This window comes from Ursus arctos, unplaced genomic scaffold (genome assembly GCF_023065955.2).
Source record: "Ursus arctos isolate Adak ecotype North America unplaced genomic scaffold, UrsArc2.0 scaffold_14, whole genome shotgun sequence".
Lineage (NCBI taxonomy): Eukaryota > Metazoa > Chordata > Mammalia > Carnivora > Ursidae > Ursus > Ursus arctos.
The window spans coordinates 69,041,696-69,065,380 of record NW_026622808.1 but is presented as its reverse complement, the minus strand read 5'-3'; the positions used below and the strand labels follow the sequence as shown (position 1 = coordinate 69,065,380).

The window sequence follows — 23,685 nt, the reverse complement described above, 5'->3', positions numbered from 1 at the left end:
CTACCTTTCAGCTATTGTGAATACTGCTGATATGAACATTGGTGTACAAATATCTGTTCAACTCCTTGCTTTCAGTTCTTTGGGGTTTATGGCTAGGAGAGGAACTGTTGGATCATATAGTAATTTTATGTTTAGTTTTTTGAGGAACCCAAACTGTTTTCCACAGCAACTGAACCATTTTACATTTCCGCCAGCAAAGCATGAGGATTCCAATTCCTCCACATTCTCCCCCACACTTGTTATTTTCTGTGTTCGCTCCGTTTAATGGCAGAATAATATTCCATTGAATGTATGTATCACATTTGGTTTATCCGTTCATCTGTTGATGGACACTTGGCTTGTTTCCACCTTGTGGCTAGTGTGAATCATGCTTCAATGGACATTGGCATACAAGTATCTGTTTCAAGTCTCTATTTTCAGTTCTTTTGGATCTGTACCTAGGAGTGGAATTGCTGGGTCATATGGTAATTCTATGTTTAACTTTTTGAGGAACCACCAGACTGTTTTCCACTCTGGCCACACCATTTTATATTCCCATCAGTAATGCACAAGGGCCACAGGAGGGTTTCAAGCAAGGCTGAAATAAGAGAACCTTCCCCAAGCCACCTCCCTCCTGGCCTGCTGCAGTGTTGTTGGGGGATTAGGAAATCACTTCTGTGTAAACTGCCTGCTTCTGGGCTATTGCAGTGCCTAAGGCTTTCTTTTCTTTTTGTTGGCAGTACTTAATTCTGTAGTGATTACCTTTCTCCTTAATCATAATAGATCCCACTCTACGGAGATTCTGAGCAAAGCTATTAGATCTCCCTTATTCTGGCATATTTCTGCTTTGTTATATATTTTTGGACCTCCTTGAAAACTTTCTTGGGGCACCTAGGTGGCTCAGCTGGTTAAGCGTCTGCCTTTGGCTCAGGTCATGATCCCAGGGTCCTGGGATTGAGCCCCGCGTCGGGCTCCCTGCTCAGGGGGGAGCCTGCTTCTCCCTCTCCCTCTGCTACTCCCCCTGCTTGTGCTCTCTCTCTGTCAAATGAATGAATGAATGAATGAATGAATGAATAAATAAATAAATAAATAAATAAATAAAATCTTTTAAAAGAAAAGAGAGAAAACTTTCTTAGTAGAGCCTGGTGGATTTGGGAAAGGGTTGGTGTCCTGGCTCTGTGACCAGCAGCAAGTCACTGAAATTTTCTGGGCTTATTGCCTCATGGAGGAAGTTGGGAGATGTGATGTCTGAATTAGTTTTTCAGAAGGTTGTCTGTCTTGCTACTTGGAAAAAAAGAACCCAGTCATGTATCTTCATAATACTTCTAATATGCCCAAGCTTGATGTTGAGATTTTAAAAAGTAAGATCCTAATTATATTTAAACTTTCATATCCAGGAGTGGGATCACAAGAGTGGATTATGCCTTAAAAATTGTTTTAACTGAAATTCATACGGAATAACTCAAGTTTACATTCCACATGCATTTGAAATATTGTTATTATTATGTTTTATGTATTTTTAAATAAAAACATTTATCTTGTCTTGAATTTTCCTCCTATGGTGGATACTGATAAGACCATCAAGGCAGCTTTTCTTTTCTTTCTTTTTTTTAAAAAAGATTTTATTTATTTGTCAGAGAGAGAGAGACAGAGCACAAGTAGGGGGAGCGGCAGGCAGAGGGAGAAGAAGACTCCCCACTGAGCAAGGAGCCTAACATGGGACTCTATCCGAGGACCTGGGATCACAACCCAAGCCGAAGGCAGATGCTTAACCAGCTGAACCACCCAGAAATCCCTCAAGGCAGCTTTTATTTGTCATAATTTATATTTTAGGGGGTAATCTTTTAAACCAGTAAATACCATTAATTTTGCATATACAAAAATATATATTTACATTCTTTATAGTAATATAAATATGCTACATTAATGCATATTCTTATAAATATGGAATAAAACTACATTCTTTATGGTAATACAGTGTAAGAAAGCAGAATTTCCTGGTTGGATTGTTCTCTAGATGCACCAGCAGTTATTGCTTTGACTTCAGTTTGATAAGTTTATGATAGGAAGAGGTGGTAAAAATTACTGTACTTAGAAAATATTGTATGAAAAAGTATATAGTAGAATATTAAAGTATGAGAATAAGGCAATTATTAAATGTTTTATCCACTGCCATTTTCCTATAGACTAAAAATTTCCTTGCACCAATTAATGCACACTTTTTGTAAAGATTTGTATAATGCAATACAATCCATGATTTATATTAATTGGTTTGTCCTAGATTGGAAAGTCCTAAGATACTCTGTTTATGGACTCTGCAGACTCATCTGTATCTATTTCTCAGAAACAGAGCTCCAGAACACAGGCTGATTATCTCAGAGCCTGCGGGATAAAGTGAAATATCTAAAAGCAAACAATGTTTATAGTTGCTCTGATTCAGCACAATTTAGATTCTCTTTGGCAAAGAAAACTAAATAATGCTCTGCTACTTCTCAGCCTCGGTCAATAGAGAGAACTTTGAGCTCCTTGTCCTAATGATCATCATTGCAAAGGCAGCCTCTGGAGAGGGCTGGGAAGCCATTGCGGACATGTCACACTGGATGCTTTCTCTTGGACAGCCGTGTCTTTAGGTCGCTTCGGCTCAGTACATTTGTTTGCAAAATCAGGACTGATTTTGATTGTTGTAGTTTTAATGTGAAACAAAATGAAGAAATAAAAATTCAGGTAGAGGGGCGCCTGGGTGGCACAGCGGTTGGGCGTCTGCCTTCGGCTCAGGGCATGATCCCGGCATTATGGGATTGAGCCCCATGTCAGGCTCCTCCGCTATGAGCCTGCTTCTTCCTCTCCCACTCCCCCTGCTTGTGTTCCCTCTCTCGCTGGCTGTCTCTATCTCTGTCAAATAAATAAATAAAATCTTTTAAAAAAATTCAGGTAGAGATTTAAAAAGGGAGCAAATTCTGGCACATGCTACAACATAAGTGAACCTTGAGGACATCATACTAAGTGAAATAAGCCAGTCACGAAAGGGCAAATATGGTATGATTCCACTTATGTGAGGAATCCTCTATTCTACTACTAGAATCTTCAAACTGATAGAGACAGAAAGTAGAATGGTGGTTTCCAGGGGCTGGGGAGGGGAAGTAGGGAGTTGCTGTTTCATGGGTACAGAGTTTCATTTTAGGAAGACGCAAAAGTTGGGGCGCCTGGGTGGCTCAGTCGGTTAAACGTCTTTCTGCCTTCAGCTCAGATCATGATCTTGGAGTCCCAGGATGGATCCCCATATTAGGCTCTCTGCTCAGCGGGGAGTCTGCTTCTCCCACTCCCTCTGCCTCCCTCAGCCTGCCACTCTGCCTGCTTGTGCTCTCCCTCTCTCTCTCTGTCAAATAAATAAATAAAATCTTAAAAAAAAAAAAGAAAGAAAAAAGGAAGATGCAAAAGTTCTGGGGATGGATGGTCGTGATGGTTGTACAACATGAATGTACTTAATGCCACTGAACTGTACAATAGAAAATGGTTGAGATGGTAAATTTTATGTTAGATATATTTTACTAAAATAAAAAAGAAAATTCAGTTAGAGCGTCTACCTCAAATCCACATAGTTCTGTACATTTAGGCTTTGGCTTGTTAAACAGAAATCTGCTTAGTCTTCCTTTACTGAACACTGAGCCTTTTTTCTTTTTTTTTAACTTTCATAAATTGGCTTAAAACATAGAGAGGTAGAGATTTGGGAGCTTTTTTTTTTTTAAAGACAATTAATCCCTTCAGGTTCAAATTACAGTCAGACTTGGCTCAGATCTAGCAGATTGAGTGGTGCCGATACCGAGGGCCTTAACTCTGTCATGTACTGAGAGGTAGCTGCGTGGTCCCAGCCTGCTCCCAGAATACATGGAATTGAACTAGATATCAACAACAGAGAGCTGGAAAGCCCCCCAAATACGTGGAGTTTGAACAACACACTTCTAAATAAGAGATGGATCAAAGAAGAAGTCTCAAGAGAAATTTTTAAATATTTGGAATATACAGGGGTGCCTGGGTGGCTCTTAAGCATCTGACTCTGGCTTTCAGCTCAGGTCACGATCTCGGGGTTGTGAGCTCAAGCCCTGCATCAGGCTCTGTGCTCAGTGTGGAGTCTGCTTGAAATTCTCTCCCTCTGCCTCTCTGTCTCTCAAATAAATAACAAATAAATAAATAAAACCTTAAAAAATATATTTTGAACATAAAAGAACTCTTAAAATTCAAAATTAAGAAAAGGAACAACCATTAAAAAATGAGCAAAACACCTGAACAGACATCTCACCACAAAAGATACAGAGTTGGCAAATAAGCATCTGAAAAGATGCTTAACATCATATGTCATTAGAGAAATGCAAATTAAAACAACAGTGAGACACCACTACACACCTATGGGAATGGCCAGAGTCCAAAACACTGACAACACAAAATGCTGACAAAGATGTGGAGGAACAGGAACTCTCATTCATTGTTGGTGTGAAGGCAAAAATGGTACAGCCACTTTGAAGGACAGTTTGACAGTTTCTTCCAAAACTAAACATACTCAGGGCCCTGGATGGCGTAGTCAGTTAATGTCCGACTCCTGGTTTTGGCTCAGGTCATGATCTCAGGGTTGTGAGATCAGTGAGGAGTCTGCTAAAGTTTCTCTCTCCCTCTCCCTCTTCCCTTACACTCACTCGCGTGCTCTCTCTCTAACATCAATAAATAAAAAAGAGGAGTTTTTTTAAAGATTAATTTATTGATGTTAGAGAGAGAGCAAGAATCTAAGCAGACTCCAGAGCCCAACGTGGGGCTGATCTCATGAACCTGAGGTCATGACCTGAGCCGAAACCAAGAGTTGAACACTTAACCAACTGCACCACCCAGGTACCCCCAAATATACTCTTACCATAGGATCCAGCAGTCATACTCCTTGATGTGTACCGAAGGATTTGAAAACTTTTGTGCACAAAAACCTTCACACATGTTTACAGGCAGCTTTCTTCATAGTTGCCAACACTTGGAAGCAATCAAGATGTCCCTCAGTAGGTGAATGGATAGGTAACCTGGGACATCAAGGTAATGGGATGTTACTTAGCACTAAAAAGGAGTGAACTATGAAGCCACAAAAAGACATGGAGGAAATTTAAGTGAATATTAGTAAGTGAAAGAAGCCAATCTGAAAAGGCCACATACTATACGATTCCAACTATATGACATTCTGGAAATGGCAAAACTGGAGACAGTAAAATGAGCAGTCTTGCCAGGGTTTCTGGAGGAGGGATGTGGGAACTTTCTGTACTCTCTGTTCAATTTTGCTGTGAATCTAAAACTGCTCTTAAAAAAAAAAGTCTGGAATTAGATAGTGGTGATATGAATGTACTAAAAATCCACTGAGATATACACTATAAAAGGGTGAGTTTTATGGCATATCCATTATATCCCAATAAAGCTGTTATAAAAAAAAAGATACCTACTTCATAAGATTGTGCAGATTAAAGAAGTTCATGAGGGGGAGCTCCCCTCTACTTGCTGGATAGGATGCTCCCTAATTCATGAATCACTTAATAAAACCAATTAGACCTTCAAGATAAAAAAAAAAGGTCATGCATCATTTTATACATGTGTATTATAACACTTAGTACATATTGTTTTGTAAATACTTGTCCCTTGCCACCTTTCCCCTCCAGAGTCTGGAGTGCATCTTTTATATTTGTATCCTCAGTGCTTAGCACAGTACCTAGCAATTAGGGAATGCTCAGTGACGGTTTAATGAAGGAATTGGAGATGGAAGATAAAGTAGAGATAAGGCCACAGATGACGCCAGGGCTTCTAATCTGGTCAAGGAGATGGACTGTGACCAACAGGGACTTCAAGATGGGAGGCAAGTTTCATTCTGTTTGTTGTTGACTAAGGTGTATTCTAGTTTAAACAAATTGTATTTGAGTAGTCTGTGGAATGCCTCGGTTAATTTATCCAACTTTTCATTAAAGATACAGGTCTCAAGTTCAAGTAAGAAGTGTAGGGTAAAGCCAGAAAATGTAGTCAATCACAGGTTGCTAACCACAGTCTATGGGTCAAATCCGTACTACAAATGGGTTTCATTTGGGCACAGTAATTTTTTTTAATAGACACTATTTTTTACAGTAGTTTTAGGTTCCTGGAAAAATTGAGCAGAAGGTACAGAATTCCCCTATACCCTCTGGACACAAGCATACTGTCCCCCACTATCAACATCCCCCACCAGAATGGTGTATCTGTTAGAGTCAATGAACCTACACTGACACATCATAATCACCCAAAGCCCATAGTTTCCATTAGGATTCACTCTTGGCATTGTACATTCTTTGGGTTTGGAGAAATTTACAGTGATATGTATCCACCATTATAGTATCATATAGAGTAGTTTCACTCCCATAAAAATCCTCCGCAATTTTAAAAATAAATTGCCAGCAGTTGAAACTGGGAGAATTGTCATAAAAACCAAGAATTTCAACTTCTGTCAAAATATGAGGGAAAAAAAACAAGAAACAAAATAAAACAAAAAAAATGAGACCCCTGGTAACTCTAATCCCATATTCTCCAAAGACAAGCAAGTAGATCTGAATAAGGGCTGTCTTCTTTGGGCAGGTGGGCTTGCATGCTCAAGTTTGTTTTGATCATTTTCATTCTACTCCATCCCTAAGTTATCTTAGGTAACTTTCCCCTTGCCTCCTTTCCTCTTAGGTGAATCGTAGTTGAAACAGGGAAATTAGGGAGTTAGGACAGAAAGCAGCCAAAGATACACCCTTCAGGAACACCAATGATTAAAGGTCTTATGTTCAATGGTCTTTCCTCTTCTGACCCTTTTTCTGGGTTTCCCTAATCCTTATCTTGGCTTCTTGTTGCTTCATCAAGAATCTAATCACTAGGGCATGTGGGTGGCTCAGTCCACTAAGCGTCCAACTCTTTTTTTTTTTTTAAAGATTTTATTTATTTATTCAACAGAGATAGAGACAGCCAGCGAGAGAGGGAACACAAGCAGGGGGAGTGGGAGAGGAAGAAGCAGGCTCATAGCGGAGGAGCCTGATGTGGGGCTCGATCCCATAACGCCGGGATCACGCCCTGAGCCGAAGGCAGACGCCCAACCCTGTGCCACCCAGGCGCCCCAAGCGTCCAACTCTTGATCTCAGCTCAGGTCTTGATCACAGGGTCTTGGGGTCAAGCCCTGTGCTGGGGCTCCATGCTGAGTGTGGAGCCTACTTAAAAAAAAAAACTAATTATAGTTGATATTGGAGGAGTTGTTGAAGAATCTAATCGTAGCTGATCCTGTTCTTGGAACTCCTTTCCACAATTCTTTTATTCCTTTTTTTCTTTCCTAAACAGAAGGTTATTGGAAACTGGAAGTTAAAAGTAGTCTTTTTCTTCCCAGTCGTTGGAGTAAAACACTTGCATTAGATAAGAGTGAATGAGATGGCAAATCTTGAGGTATTTTGCCAGAATGATTAACTGACCAGAAATATTGGAGAACCACTGCTTTGTCATGTTGAGTAAAAATGTACTGGCATACTCTTTGTAAGGTCCTATGGGTAGTTTTCTGATATTCTAATAATAATAGTAGCTAAATATGGATAGCACTTTACAGTGTAAAAAGTGCCTCGTACATACATCATTCTAAACTCTCAACCCGCTTGTTAGGTAAGCATCCAACCTTCCCTTTCTATGGTAGTTCCATTTTAAAACTATTTGTGTTAACATCAATTCTGGAGATTCCAGATTCTGTCACTGCATCATTGCAAAGGCCAGCATAAAACACAAGCCAACTGATGTTGTCATCAGCAAATCGAGGTTGGCCAGTACTGAAAAAACAGGACAAGCCTGTGGAAAATGTCTTGTCTTAGCGACTTTCGAGTGAGATGTAATAAATACTGGCTCTGAGGATAATGAACAATCTGAGCAATCTCAGGCGTGATGCCGAGAGGGAAAGTGAAATCTTCATTCACTCAATAATAATTCACTAAGGCCTATGTTCAAGATACTCTGTTAGGTACTGGTACTATAAAAATTAGTCAGACCTTGCCTACACTTGGCCTCAGACAGTCTAGAGTTTAGAATCATATAATGACATTAAGAGATTTGTTTTCTTCTCTTTTTTAAAGATTTTATTTATTTATTTGAGAGAGAGAGAGTGCTCATGAGGAGGGGGAGGGGAGGAGGGAGAGGGAAAAGCAGACTCCCCACTGAGCAGGGAGCCTGATGTGGGACTGGATCCCAGGACCCTGGGATCATGACCTGAGCTGAAGGCAAACGCTTAACCAACTGAGCCACCCAGGCGCCCAGAGATTTGTTTTCAAAGTCTTCCTCTGATTTTACTTTTCAGAGTTCTCTTTTTTTCCCTATTGTGGATCTTAAACTACAGTTTCACCTTTTATGTCTCCAAATGATAACCCAATGTACCGTCCTTTATATGGGAATACATAAAAGTCTTAAAAGTGGGTAGAATAAAAAAGTAGGTAAGGGTCTGTGCCTATGATGTGAGGGACCTTGAGGAGCCCATCCTTTTTTTTTTTTTTTAAGATTTTATGTGTGTATGTATGTATTTACTTGAGAAAGGACGAGAGTGAGAGAGTGTGCACGAGCTGGGGGAGGGGCAGAGAGAAAGGGAGTAGCAGACTCCCCACTGAGCAGGGAGCCCGATGAGGGACTCCATCCCAGGACCCCAGGATCATGACAGCCCACCTGCTTGCCCAAAGGGGACAGCCCTTATTCAGATGCTTAACCTACTGAGCCACCCAGGTGCCCCAAGCCTGTCCTTTATTAATCTCTCTATGAAATCTACCACAAAGAATTTAATGGGCTCTTCAAGAAGGACGCATGGAAGAAACCCAGGAGAAGATAAGACCCTTGGCTAATGTCTCCTAACTAATAGGAAGCTGTTTGTTGGCTCTTTTACTCAGCTGAGATCACTACCTAATAGTATGGGCAAGACAATGGCAAGGAGTGGAAGAAGGGAGTTGGAAAGGAAGAGGGATAGTAATCAAAGACAGTTGTCACCCTCCGGTTGGGTCTTAGGCCCGGTCAGTATCCTTGGAGTTGCTGAACTGCAGAGGAGGGTGTACCCTCCCGTGTTATTCTTCCAATCTTCCAGTAATCAAGGGCGTGTAAGGTGGTTTGGGTAGGTGTGTGCAACACACACACACACACACACACACACACACAGAATCAGATTGCTGCTCTGAGCTTGGAATGCTGCCTGCAGCTAGAAACCTACACCTCCACTGAATTTTTCAGACATAACACACCGTTCAGGGGCTGAAGCTCTCCAACATCCCTTCTGTTAGCCCTTCACTGCCCTCCTCACCCCCACCGAACAGCCCGGTAGACAGTCTCCTGGGAATAGCAAGCCAACAGGAGCTGGTTGAACAGCAGTCAGACATTCACATGTCCCAGTACCAGCCCTGAGGTCCAGGTTCTTCCGCTCTGAAAGCTCTGCACACAGAAGGAATAGGAAACAGGAAATTGTTACTGCACTCTCTTTTTCCTCCCTCCGTTTAAAAGCGTGGTTAATGCTCAAGGACAGCTGGCCGACGTGCTGGTGACTCAACAGCGTCCTTGCCGTATTCAAGGGCGAAAATGATCTTGTGTTTTCTTTTTAACAGCAATAGTGTATTTCTTGAGGATCTTTTCTTCCACCATAATTACCACACAAATTACTCCAGCAGCGGACCCTCAAGGCCTGTCAGGGTTCAAAGGCAGATACTAAGACTGGATTAGGTGAGAGGCTCTGGAAATGCCACCCCCTTGTACTTCTCCGCTTCCACTGTTCAGTAGTCCTTTAAATTTCATCTGCTTTCCTACTTGCTCCTCTTGCATACCCTCCATTCCGTCTTTGCCGAATCTACCCATCCTTCACGCTATCTTTGGGATTGTTTACATTTTGTTGTACTTCCTCTGCTCTTGTTTACTTCGTATTTATTCTTTTTTTAAAAGATTTATTTATTTATGTTGCTCCTGGGTGGCTCAGTTAGTTAAGCCTTTGCCTTCGGCTCAGGTCATGATCCTGGGGTCCTGGGATGGAGCCCCGTGTCAGGCTCCCTGCTCAGTAGGGAGTCTGCTTCTCCCTCTGCCCCTCCCCACCACTTGTGCTCTCTCTCTTGCTCTCTCTCTCTGTGTCAATTGAAAAAAAAGATGTATTTATTTATTTTGGGGTGGAGGAGGGACAGAAGGAAATATTCTCGAGCAAACTCGCTGCTCACAACCTTGAGATCACGACCTGAGCCTAAATCAAGAGCAGCACGCTTAACTAACTGAGCCACCCAGGCACCCCATATTTACTCTTACATTAACTCATGTTTTACTCTTACTTGAAGAGGAAACTTGAAAAAACCTTTTTATGTAAATATAGTTGACACAATGTTCCACTAGCTTCAGGTGTACAACATAGGGATTTGGACAAATTTCTACATTATTCTCTGCTCACCACAAGTGTAGCTGCCATCTGTTACCATACAACATTGTTAAAATACCATTGACTATATTCCCTATGCTGTGCCTTTTAGTCCCGTGATTTACTCATTCCGTAACTGGCAGCCTGTATCGCCTACTCCCCTTCACCTGTTTTGTCCATCCCCTCCCCCCCTCCCCTCTGGTAACCATCAGTGTGTTCTTTGTATTTATGGATCTGTTTCTGCATTTTGCTTGTTGTTGATTTGTTTTTGTTTTTAGATTCAACGTATGATTGAAAGCATGTGGTATTTGTCTTCTCAGTCTGACTTTTATCACTTAGTATAAAACCCTCTAGGTCTGTCCCTGTTGTCACAAGTGGCACAATCTCATCCTTTTTTATGGCTGCATAATGTTATATATATTGCATATATAGGCATAATATTTTATATATGTAAATATTATATGTGTATATATAAATATCTCACATCTTCTTTATCCATTCATCTATCAATGGACACTTAGGTTGCTTCCATATCTTGGGTATTGTAAACAATGCTGCAGTAAACATAGGGGTGCATAGATCTTTCAAATAAGTGTTTTCTTTTTCTTTGGTATATACCCAGTAGTGGAATTATTGGATCATATGGTATTTCTATTTTTAATTTTTTGAAGAAACTCCATACTGTTTTCCACAGTGGCTGTACCAATTTACATTCCTACCAACAGTGCAAGAGAGGGTTCCCTTTTCTCCACATCCTCACCAAGACTTGTTATTTGTTGTCTTTTTGTTTTTAGCCATTCTGACAGGTGTAAGGTGATGTCTCATTGTGGTTTTGATTTGCACCTCCCTGATGATGAGTGATGTTGAGCATCTTTTCATGTGTCTCTTGGTCTTTCTTAGAAAAAAATGTCTATTCAGGTCCTCTGCCTATTTTTTATTTTTTTTAAAGACTTTATTTGAGAGAGAGAGGACAAGTGGTGGGGAGGGGCAGAGGGAGAGAGAGAGAGACAGAAAGAAGCAGACTCCCTGCTGAGCAGGAAGCCTGATGGGGGGCTCAATCCCAGGATCCAGAGATCATGACCTGAGATGAACGCAGATGCTTAACCGATGGTCACCCAGGCACCCCCCCCCCGCCTGTTTTTTAATTGGATCATTTGTTTTTTTGGTGTTGAGTTGTATAAGTTCTTTAAATATTTTGAATATTAACCCTTTATCAGATATGTCATTTGCAAATATCTTCTCCCATTCAGTAGGTTGTCTTTTAGTTTTGTTGATTGTTTCCTTTGCTGTGTAAAACCTTTAAATTTTGATGTAGTCCCAATAGTTTATTTTCCTTTTTTTTCCCTTGCCTCGGGAGATCTATCTAGAAAAATGTTGCTATGGCTGATGTCAGAGAAATTACTGGCTGTGCTCTCTTCTAGGGTATTTTTTCAGGACTCACGTGTAGGTTTTTAATCCATTTTGAACTTATTTTTGTGTATGGTGTTAGAAAATGGTCCAGCTTCATTCTTTTACCTATAGCTGTCCAGTTTTTGCAGCACCATTTATTGAAGAGACTGTTTTTCCTCATTGTACATTCTTGCCTCCTTTGTCCTAGATTAATTGACCATATAATCGTAAGCTTATTTCTGGGCTCTCTATTCTGTTGGATTGATCTATGTGTCTATTTTTGTGCCAGTACCATACTGTTTTGATTACAGTTTTGTAGTGTATCTTGAAATCTGGAATGTGATACCTCTAGCTTTGTTCTTCTTTCTCAAGATTGCTTTGGCTATTTGGGGTCTTTTGTGCTTCCATACAAATTTTAGTATTATTTGTTCTAGTTCTGTGAAAAATGCTGTTGGTATTTGGGTAGGAATTGCATTGAATCTGTAGATTGTTTTGGGTAATATGGACATTTTAACAGTATTAATTCTTCCAGCCCATGAGCATGGAATGTCTTTCCATTTGTTTGTGTCATCTTCAATTTCTTTCATTGATGTTTTATAGTTTTTGGTGTACAAGTCTTTCATCTTTGGTTAAGTTTATTCCTAGATATTTTATTCTTTCTAGTGCAATTGTAAATGGTATTGTTTTCTTAATTTCTTTTTTTAAAAGATTTTATTTTTAAGCAATCTCTGCACCCACAACCCTGAGGTCAAGAGTCACATACTCGGGGTACCTGGGTGGCACAGCGGTTGGGCGTCTGCCTTCGGCTCAGGGCGTGATCCCGGCATTGTGGGATCGAGCCCCATGTCAGGCTCCTCCGCTGTGAGCCTGCTTCTTCCTCTCCCACTCCCCCTGCTTGTGTTCCCTCTCTCGCTGGCTGTCTCTATCTCTGTCAAATAAATAAATAAAATCTTAAAAAAAAAAAAGTCACATACTCCACCAACTCAGCCATATCTTTTTTAAAAAATATTTTATTTATTTATTTATTTATTTGAGAGAGCGAGCGCGTGCGCATGCAGGAGTGGGGGAGGGTGGAGGGCAGAGGGAGAGGGAGAAGCAGACTCCCCACTGAGCAGGGAGCCTGACACCAGGCTTGATCCCAGGACCCTGAGATCATGACCTGAGCTGAAGGCAGACGCTTAACCAACTAAGCCACCCAGGCACCCTTTTATCAATTTTATCTTGATTAAAAATGCCCCAAATCTGCAACTTACTCTCAGCTGCCTCAGCAATAAAATAAAATATGTATGTGTGTATGTGAACAAAAGGGGAAATTTGATTACACAAATGAGAAAGCAGTGTCTATTATGTTTTCATAATAAAATGATAATGTTCTAGATGGTTACTTGGACCTATGCCCTCCTCACTAAGAAAGATTAAATACGGTGTTGTAGAGTTAAAGACTGGTAAGCACCAAACTGGGACTTTTCCCTTGAGGCAGAAGGCTTGAAAGAACTTGAAATGAGACTTTATTACCATATGATGTAACTTTAGTTGATGCCCTGCCATATACCACCTGAAGACATTGCATGCGTCCCACCCGTGAACAACACGAGATTAGGAGGCTGATGCCTCCCACTTAAATATATAGATCTCACCTACAGAAGTTATGTTTGAACCTATGAGGTTTCTTTCTTTTTTTTTTTAAGATTTTATTTATTTATTTGAGAGAGAGTGAGCATGAGCAGGGGGAGGGGCAGAGGGAGAGGGAGAAGCAAACTCCCCGCTGAGCAGGGAGCCCTAAGTGGGGCTTTATCCCAGGACCCTGGGATCATGACCTGATCTGAAGGCAGGTGCCTAACCAACTGAGCCACCCAGGCGTCCCATGAGGTTTCTGTAAGAACTAAATGAGGTGAAAATACCCTGGATAGTGTAGCACATAATAATCTCTTAATAAATGCTGGTTGAATGTTTGTGCAAACTATAAGGTGCTATGTAAATGAAGTTAGTATGAATTTAGCATGCGTTGGTTGATAAAATGACAGTCCCTGATAGAGCAGGGCACGTCAGTGTTGACGAGAGGAGGAAGCTGGCCCTGGTTGACTCAGGAAGTCACTAGGAAACTAGATGTGTATTTGAAGTGTCAGAAAGGAAAAAAATAGGAAACACAGGAAAGATCCCATTGACCGCCCCCTTTAGTTTAGTCCAGGGCTGTCTTTGAATTCTGTGCCACCCAAAGCAAACTCCCCACCCAAGTTGTGGGGAAGCCAACATCTAAATAAAGGAAAAAAATTACTTCCAGTCATTCTTCAGATGCAATGGAAATATTATCATTACTTATTCACGTGTCCAAGATCTTGTCTTTATATGTTTTAAATCAGCATGGAAAAGGAATTTCATGCCTCAGATGTGTGAGCAACTGATCTTAATAGTATCTTACCTTGGTAAACACTTGGGAATTTGCGAAGCATTTTCCATCTAAATACCGTATTTAATCTTCCACACTGCCCTTTGAAAATATCCAAAGCCTCTTTTCTTTAACATTTATTTGTTGTTTTTTTTTTAGAGACAGGATTGGGTGCGGGGAGAGAGAGGGATAGAGAGAATCTCAAGCAGCCTCCCCACCTGGGTGGGGCCTGATCTCACGATCCTGAGATCACAACCTGAACTGAAATCAAGAGTCGGATGCTTAACCCACTGAGCCACCCAGACACCCCTAACATTTATTTGTTTAGCATAGGTATAAATTTCATGCTCCTAGAAATCCTGGTAGTCGCCTTTATGGGTTTTTTTTTTCCCCCTGTGGTTTGAGGGGAAATTATAAGAAACTTTGCATATCAGTTTCTTCATAGACAATCCACATGAACCAATTGCAATGTTCTTATAAATAAACTAGTCAAGATAATTTGGGGCAGTGAATGTTTTATAAGGTAATTTATTGAAATGAGAGCTAAATTTGGAATTGTTAATTCAGCTGTGCAGACTGTTTCACTGTAAGCACCACGCCCCAGCGAGGACTCTGCAGATGGGAAAGACAACTCACTGAGCTCAGAAGGACGGGACTGGCCGTGCCAGCTCGTACAACCCCCAGCTTTATGGCCGGGATTGCAGAAGTGTGGCTTCCCCTTCAGTCAAAGGAGAAAGGATAGCAGCTGAGCAGAAGAGAAAGCTAGAAAAGAAAAGCCTCACTATTACCTGAAATTGCACTGGTTTTGGTTTGTCCAAAAGCTGTTTCCCCTTTCAAAGTCACTTTGTGAGCATTGACCATACCAGAACAATCAGCATTCTCTGTGGCTGGCTGAAGGGTGAGTCAGGATTCTAAATTCTGGCTGCAGTGCTAGGGAAAATGGAAACACCAGTGGAGGAGTGCATCATGATGTCAGCAGTTTCTGAGGGCTGATTAAAATGCTGAAAATCATGGTTTGGTGATGCAATAAATGCATCTGAATGCCCTCCCCCAAAATGAGGCACAGGGTTTGCTAAAGCAAATCTAAGGATTGTGGCGTTTGCTCTCAAACAGGCAGAAATTTCAATATGCTCTGCCCAGCATTCAACGTGACGCCGTTAAAACGTATTGTTGGCATTTAACAGATGCAGAGGAGGTGCTACAAAGTTTGGGGGTGCAGTAGGCTCCCCAGACTCTTGGGGGGGAGCCCTGAGTGACGTTCCCTGAATGAAATCACTCTGCCTCTTCATCAATGATCCAAATCCAATTTTCAGGAATTCTTTATCCATTTCTAAACTTCACATCACATTGAGAAACAATGATCACTGAAATGTCAACACATACAATTTCATATAACTGACAAAGTTACCCCGAACATAGAAAGAATGCTTTCATATCAGTAAGAAAAAGGCCAACGACAAAATAGACAAAATGAGCAAAATTGGCCCTTCTCAAAAGAGGCAGCTTGGAGAGCCTACAAATATATGAAAAGATGATCAACCTCACCGGTAACGTGGGAAATGTTAATTGAAAAATGAAATGCCAAATGAAATCGTGCTTACACGAAAACCTGCACGTGAATGTTCATAGTAACTTTATTTGTAATGGCCCCAAATTAGAAACAGTAGTCCTTCCATGGGTGTAGTTTAAACCGTGGATTACCCGTACGGTGGAATGCTACTCAGTAATAAAGGAACAAACTATCTGATGCACACAACTCCCATGAATCTCCAGGCAATTATGCGCAGTGGAACAAACGCCAGTCCGCAAGGGTTACATACTGCACAATTCCATTTATATACCTTTTTAAAAATTGTATATATAACATTTTTGGAGCACCTGGGTGGCTCAGTCAGTTAAAGCAGCCAACTCCCGATTTCAGCTCAGGTCATGACGTCAGGGTCCTGGGATCGAGCCTTATGGAGCTCCACGCTTAGCAGGGAGTCTACTTGAGGATTCTCTCTCTCTCCCTCTCCCTCGGCCCCCTCCCTGCTCACACACACTCTCTCTCTCTCAAATAAATAAATAAATCTTTAAAAATTTTATATGTAACATTTTAAAATGTTTATTTATTTTTTAAATAATCTCTACACCCAATCTGGGACATGCTCCTCCAACGGACCAGCCAGGCACCCTTATATATAACATTTTTGAAAGGACATTTTGGAAATGAAGAACAGGAATTAGGGAGGAGGGGAATAGTGGGGAGGAAGTAGGTGTGGGTATAAAGGGGCAACAGGAGCGAATCTTGTGATGTCGAAGGTGTTATGCATCTCAAGTACGTAGGTGGTTACACAGACCTACATGTTAGATTCAATTGTATAGAACTACACACACACACACACACACACACACACACACACACACAGAGTACAAGTAAAATGGGGAAAATTTAAACAAAATCAGTGGACTGTATCGATTTCACTACCCTCGTAACATTATACTATATTTTTGTAAGATGTTACCATTGGGGGAAATTGGGTGAAGGATATACAGGATCTCTCTGTATTGCTTCTTTCAACTACACGTAAATCTACAATTATCTCAGTAAAAACAAACAAAACAGAGACAACATGTTTCATCCATCAGATTGGCAGAAAATAATTTCACAGTGTGAAGTGTGTTGGCAAAGATTTGAGAAATATGGCATCATTACTCCCTGCTGCGGGGAGTATAATTCGGTATGACCACTTTGGAGAGCAATATGGCAGGCAGCCAGTGAAATTTAAAATACTACCCTTCCTTGCCCAACCGTTCTCCTTCTGGGTTTGTATACCCTAAGAGAATCTCCCACATGTGCCTGAGAAGACTTGTATACAAGGGTGCTTATTACAACATTTGTTTAGAATAGCAAAAGAGTGGATGTAATATAAATATCTTCCAAATTGGGAAAGGATAAATAAAATATATATATTTATAATACATAGCAGTAAAAATGATGAACCAGATAAGATTATATATATAATATACATTATATTTACATATTTTATATGTCAGAAACATCAAATTTAAAAAGCAAGATACAAATTGATTTTTATTTATTCAGCAAGTTATTTGAGTGCCTGCCATATACAAGGAGCTGTTCTAGGACCTGGAAGTATAGCAGAAAACAGACAAAGCCAAAGTTCTTGCTTTGTGGATTTTTTGTTCTTGGAAGGGAACACAAACAAATAAGCAAATATATATGATAGTATTTATGTACAATTTTAAATTGTTCATGTGTATACACACATATATATGTAATTATATGTATACATATGTATGTAATATATTCAGAATATACTATGTAATTACTGCATACTGTATATACATATAGAATTGTTGTATATTATATACATAGTAATTTTATTATATATTATAAAAAATAGACCAGAAGGTTATACACCATTTTTGTGATATTAGGAGGAAGGAAAAGAAGTGGGACTCAGGGTAAGGAAGGATAAAGGGAACATTAGTTGTATCTGTGATATTCTAATTGCTTAAAAGCCATTCTTTTGCCAGGTATAATTTCAGATGTTGTCTTTTGTAGTTACAATTCACAATCGAAAGACATTTTCCTACTATAAACATTTAGAATTTAAAGTTGATGTTTCTTATATTGAAGTCTGAGTACATGTCACAAGATTTAGAAATTGATTATTCATCCTCGTCAAATTCATAAGTTTATGACTACTTTATAAACGAGAATGACCGTTTGTGTTAATTTCCAAAGAAAAAGGCTGGTGACACAAGGCGTAAGGGTACAGTGTTAGATTTGGGCCCCTTTCTCACCCCCACTGCAGGTGACACAGGCGTAAGGGTACAGTGTTAGATTTGGGCCCCTTTCTCACCCCCACTGCAGGTGGCACAGGCGTAAGTGTACAGTGTTAGATTTGGGCCCCTTTCTCACCCCCACTGCAGGTGGCACAGGCGTAAGTGTACAGTGTTAGATTTGGGCCCCTTTCTCGCCCCCACTGCAGGTGGCACAGGCGTAAGTGTACAGTGTTAGATTTGGGCCCCCTTTCTCACCCCCACTGCAGGTGACACAGGCGTAAGTGTACAGTGTTAGATTTGGGCCCCCTTTCTCACCCCCACTGCAGGTGACACAGGCGTAAGTGTACAGTGTTATATTTGGGCCCCTTTCTCGCCCCCACTGCAGGTGGCACAGGCGTAAGTGTACAGTGTTAGATTTGGGCCCCCTTTCTCACCCCCACTGCAGGTGACACAGGCGTAAGTGTACAGTGTTAGATTTGGGCCCCCTTTCTCACCCCCACTGCAGTTACTTGGATTAAGCAGGCCACAAGCACAGCTAACGACTCCTTCCTTATGAGATGCGAGTGGCACCCTGGATTGCTCATGCTAAAACATCAGTTCTTTTGGGGACTTGTAGGAATTCTAAGCAACTCTATAGGTATCTTTGTATCATTTAAAAATGAGAGGATTAGATGAAATATTCTGAGATTAGGCTAAATACTCTTTTAGATGTTAGATTCTAATTCACCCCATTGTATAATACTTATTTTTCAATTTAATCTTGAAAAGTCAGTTACATTATTTTTGTAGATTATGAGAGCCAGATGATCAAAGTTTTAATGCTCCCTCAAAAAACAACTTAAGACATTTTGTAATTTGCCATTAGCTACCTATTTTAAAGTTTAAATAATGAAGATAATCCATATGAAGTTACTTTTTTTTTTTTAGATTTTTAATTATTTATTTGACAGAGAGAGATAGAGACAGCCAGCGAGAGAGGGAACACAAGCAGGGGGAGTGGGAGAGGAAGAAGCAGGCTCCCAGCGGTGCAGGGAGCCCGATGCGGGGCTCGATCCCAGGATCGATCCTAGGACCCTGGGATCACGCCCTGAGCCAAAGGCAGATGCTTAATGACTGAGCCACCCAGGCGCCCCTGAAGTTACTTTTTTAAATGAATGCATCTGCATCTGCTTTTCTTTTAAGAAAAAAATGGGTGGCTTTACTTTGAACCTTCAAAAACTATTTGCAAATGATGTTCTTCTCTTGCCAGTTATTTTGGGGAAGTAGAGATCGTTTCAATTTGAGGTCATAGAGGAGAAAGCCAACTGATGGAATGCTCACTAAATCATTAGTGTTTCATAGTTCCCTTATCATCCGTCAGTACTCCCTACACTGTCACTTTAAGGAGTCAATGGGATTGTAGGGTTAGGTTTCAATAACTACTGGGAGGTCGGAAGCTTTGTGTTTAAGCACTTAGGCTGCCTCTGTAGCCTGCGCTGTCATTTATTCACTGTCTGACCTTTGGCAGAATACTTGAATTCTCTGGAATTTTATTTCCTTATGGGGATAATAAAAGTATATATCTCATAGAGGTTTCATGTACACTTATAAAGAGGTTATGAACAATGACTGGCATATAATAAGCACTCCATAATAATAACAACAAAAACAATAGATAACACTTTAATAGTAATTATGCCAGGCCCTGTTAAGGAACTTTATATATACTATTAGCTATTATTAGTATACCTGATTCCTATTTCAGGATTCAGTTTAGCAAACTATGTTTTAGCTTCAGAAGCAGACAGGAGAGGTGAAAACAATTTATGCTCCTTAACCTTATTTGCATGTTTTCCAAGTCAAGTCACAGAGACTCTTTCCCTGTAGGCAGAGAAAACAAGACCTGGAAGGGTTTAGAAAGATATATACGATATCATCTTCACTGGACAGCAGAATTGAAGGCATGTACTATGCAGTTGGGCATTTTAGCGGAAATTAAGAGTTGGCAGGTACTGTTGCTCAATTGGTACTCATTTTAAGGAATCCTGAATCATGCTGAATCATAGCATTTTAGCTGGTCCTACCTCAGGACACTTAATTCATTCTTTCTTTCTTTCTTTTTTAAGATTTATTTATTTATTTATTTGAGAGAGTGAGAGAGAGAGAACACAAGCAGGGAGAAGCAGACCCCCTACTGAGCGAGGAGATCGATGCAGGGCTCCATCCCAGGACCCTGGGATCATGACCTGAGCAGAATGCAGACACTTAACCAACTGAGCCACCCAGGCTCCCCCACTTAATACTTTCTTATGGCCCATTTCATCTTGCAGGATCTTCAGGGGCAATGTCTACATCTGAACTAGTCACCTTTGTAATAGTTAACATTGCTGTGCACAAAAAGTGTGGGTAAGACTGGGTGAGACTAAACACTGGAAGGCAGGAGGGGGAGAAAACACATTTCTAGGGGAGGGACTCTTCATATGTGGTTGGCAGTTCATCTTTTGAGTGGGCTGGCTTTTTCCTTTCTTATTTTCAAACATCTCTAGTGAAATAGGTGTACACAAGGGCATAGTTAAACACAAACAGGTGTAGTTAAATTCCATCATAAACCTCTGGAGACAGAATGCCTCATGATCAGTCTGGCTCTGTTAATAATAATAGTCATTACAGAAAGCTGGATGCCAGGTAGAGAAGAGCCACTACTTGTTACTCCCAGAACCAAGCAGCAAAGACCACATTATCTTTCCATTCTTTCCATCTAAGTCTTTTGATACCTATAGAACATGATGTCCACTATCTATTTCACACCCACCCTCTTTTTAAACAAAAATTTTTTTTTAACATTAGGAACCTTCTGTCCCTGGATCTATAATAAATATCAAACATTCTATGTAGTATTATGGTTGGAATGATAAACAAAAATGAACTCAAAAATAGGAATTGATGGTTACTATGACATTTTAACTAGTCCTCCCGGCATGGCTTGGATGCACCCAAGGTGGACTTCCTCCATTTAGCCTCTTGCGTTATACTGACTCACGGCTGGGGCTTAGGAAATAACTACTTAAGTGTCTGCAATTGCCACACTACTACTTACCTGGAGATATTATAAAGATTAATCAGTTAGGGAGGGGAAATCTATAAAGCTGTGTAAGCTTCTTGGTAATCAAACTATATAAGCATAAACCAGTTTTATTATCGGTAACTCTGGTGTTATATATAACAACACATAAACTGCTAGGCAATTCAACCTTATCGGAAGTGGGACCTTTTAAATACTGAATTTTAAAATATTTTTACTTTAATTTTCTTGGTTAAAAAAAGCTTTAAAAAAATAATTGGCCCTTGAAATAATTCATTCACTCTTTGATAATCGCTAGCCTTCACTGAGCGCTATGTTGAGCACAACCTGCTAAATGCACTACAATGATTAAGTAAGCACTAGTGATTTGAATCCAGGTTTAACGCCTGACTCTCAACACCTGTGCTCTTAACCACTGTGCCTTCCCATGAACATGATTTCAAAAGTCATACAGCCTGGGGACTGGGAGGATTCAATGAGATGAGACCAAGGGCGCAGGACAGCTGAAGTCTTCACAGCTACCCACCGAATTAATGCTACAAACAAGGGCTGTTTATCACAGTTTTAACATCTTAATAGATCTGTGCAATTAATTTAAAATAAGATGATCATTAAAGGAACGAAAAGGAGATTTCTCGGGTATACCAGCCAACAACTTGGATTGCATACTCACCTTGCGGAGCGTATTAAGCTTAGTAGGAGACTCCAATAATTTCAGGGCTTTTAGAGCTCAAGACACTGGGGGTGGTTCTATTTTTTTTTCCGTTTCTAACAAAAGCCGTTTCAAGATGGTACACCCAATTATCGAAAATTTTGGTTCACATTCAACAATGTAAATGATTTTCGTCCTGAAATTGTATCTATGACTACATATCCAATCTTTTTTGGAGAAGATAGCGAATCTCAACTAAAGGCCATTCCTGAACATGATAGCCCAGGCCAGATGGCTCTCCTGGCACGCCGTATTACCCCCTTGAAGTCGCAGGGAATGTGACTCATCAATGTGCTAAACGGTCACAAGCCGTGTTGTGAGGCGAAGTCTCCGGGCCGTTCCTTCGCTATCTTCACACCCTCTGCAGGGCAGGTCCCTTTCCCTCACCGGGTACACTTTGTGAGGGGGGTGATGGCGGGTTGGTGGTGGTGGTTTATCTGTTAAGAGGTGTAAACAGCAGGGAGTTCCAGGCTCTGCCTAGGCTCACACAAAAACAAAACAAAACTTAGGGCCTGTGACCTACAGCCACAGTAACTTCTGTCACTTGGCAGCCGCGACTTTTCCCTAAACTGAGATGTGTCTTTTAGGAAACGGGTCCTAGCTCGGAAAGTCAGTCCGAACCAGAGGTCTTGGAGCAGACGCTTTTTTCTGAGCCCCAAAAGGTACAGGAATTTTCCCCGACCCCACGCTAATCACAGCCATTTCGCTGAGACCCGCCCTCTGGCATCCCTCGTCGCCGGCAGCCGCGAGGTATCACCAAAGCCGGGACACCCAAATTTCCTCCGGGTGGGGAGGGGCCTGGAATAAGCGGAAAAGGCCCGAGAAGGGTCGGGGCCTGGGGTTCCGGGCGGGAAAGGCCGCGCGCGGGGCACGCTGGGAAAGGCCGCGGCGCGCGGAGGTAGAGGCCCGCCCCGCCCCGCGCCGCGCTCAAGCTGGGCGGCCCTCCTCGGGGGCGGCTCTGATTGGACGGCGGAGCTCCGCGTGCTGATTGGCCGCGTGGGCGAGGCGGAGGAGAGCCGTGCGCAGCGGCGTGTGTGGGGCCGTGTGCAGACCCGCGTGTGGCGCAGGCAAGGACCCTGAAAATAAACAGCCGCTATCTTGTGAGCCGCCTTCCCCGGGCCTGCGTCCGAGTCTCCGCCGCTGCGGGCCCGCTCAGACGCCGAAGGTGAGGGCCTAGAGTGGGGCCTGGGGTTGGGGGGAAGCCGCGTTGCGGGCCCTGGCCGAGGCGGACGGAGAGGTTGGGAGCGGTGAGTCGGCGATGGCGGCCGCACTCTGGCCTGCTGCTGCGTCAGGCGGGAAACTCGGCTGCCACCGCCGCCTCAAGTCCAGGTTTCCGGCCTTCCGCAGTCGGGCGACCCCGCTGCCCTTCCTTCCGTCGTGGGAAGCTGGGTCGCCGCGCCTCGGGGCCTCTTCCAGGGCCAAGGCCGCACCCCAGGCCGCAGCCTTACAGCAAAGGAGGCCCGGGCGCCCTTGGGACTGAGGCCCTGAGACTTCGAGGGTCGCGGAGTGCGGGACGGAGGGTCGGTTTGGCGGGAACTTACTGGAAGGAGGCTGTGTGGTGGGGAAAGGACCCCAGTGGTGGTGGTGGGGTGGATGGGTTTGGGTATTTATGCAGGCCATGTGCTGGGGTAGTGGGCCTGGCGGGCCATGTGCCAAGGGTTCTGATGGGCTTAGAAAAGGGTCACTGAACACGCGCTGGGGTTTAGAGTGGTGGGATACTCTGCCAGAAGGTCTGAGAATCTTCGAAATTCGTACTCTCCATACTTGATAGCCTCCCGATTCTTGAATTTTTATCGTGGTTCAAATGCTAAGTTACTTCTCTAAACGTTGCAGTTCTAAAAGAGGCAGATAGGTCTCGCCTTCCGTGAATCGACGAAATCCAGTCGTTTTCGTGGATTAACCAAACATAATTTAATTTGAAAATGAGACGTGAAAGTTAATGAGCCAGC

General features: G+C 41.9%; 1 protein-coding gene across 7 annotated transcripts in view; it reads left to right on the top strand.

Moving 5' to 3' along the window:
- The window catches only part of CNBP (CCHC-type zinc finger nucleic acid binding protein), a 67,029-nt gene that overhangs the window by 32,527 nt on the left and 10,817 nt on the right, over positions 1-23,685 (top strand). For 2 of the 7 annotated variants that reach the window (XM_026501474.4, XM_026501471.4), the window contains exon 1: positions 22,738-22,901. The exons of 3 other annotated variants lie outside the window; for them this stretch is intronic. The gene's annotated coding sequence lies outside the window, so the exon portion shown is untranslated. Of the gene's footprint in view, positions 1-22,654; positions 22,902-23,685 lie in introns of those variants that run through there. 2 more of the 7 variants (XM_026501473.4, XM_026501475.4) reach the window with 2 other exon arrangements.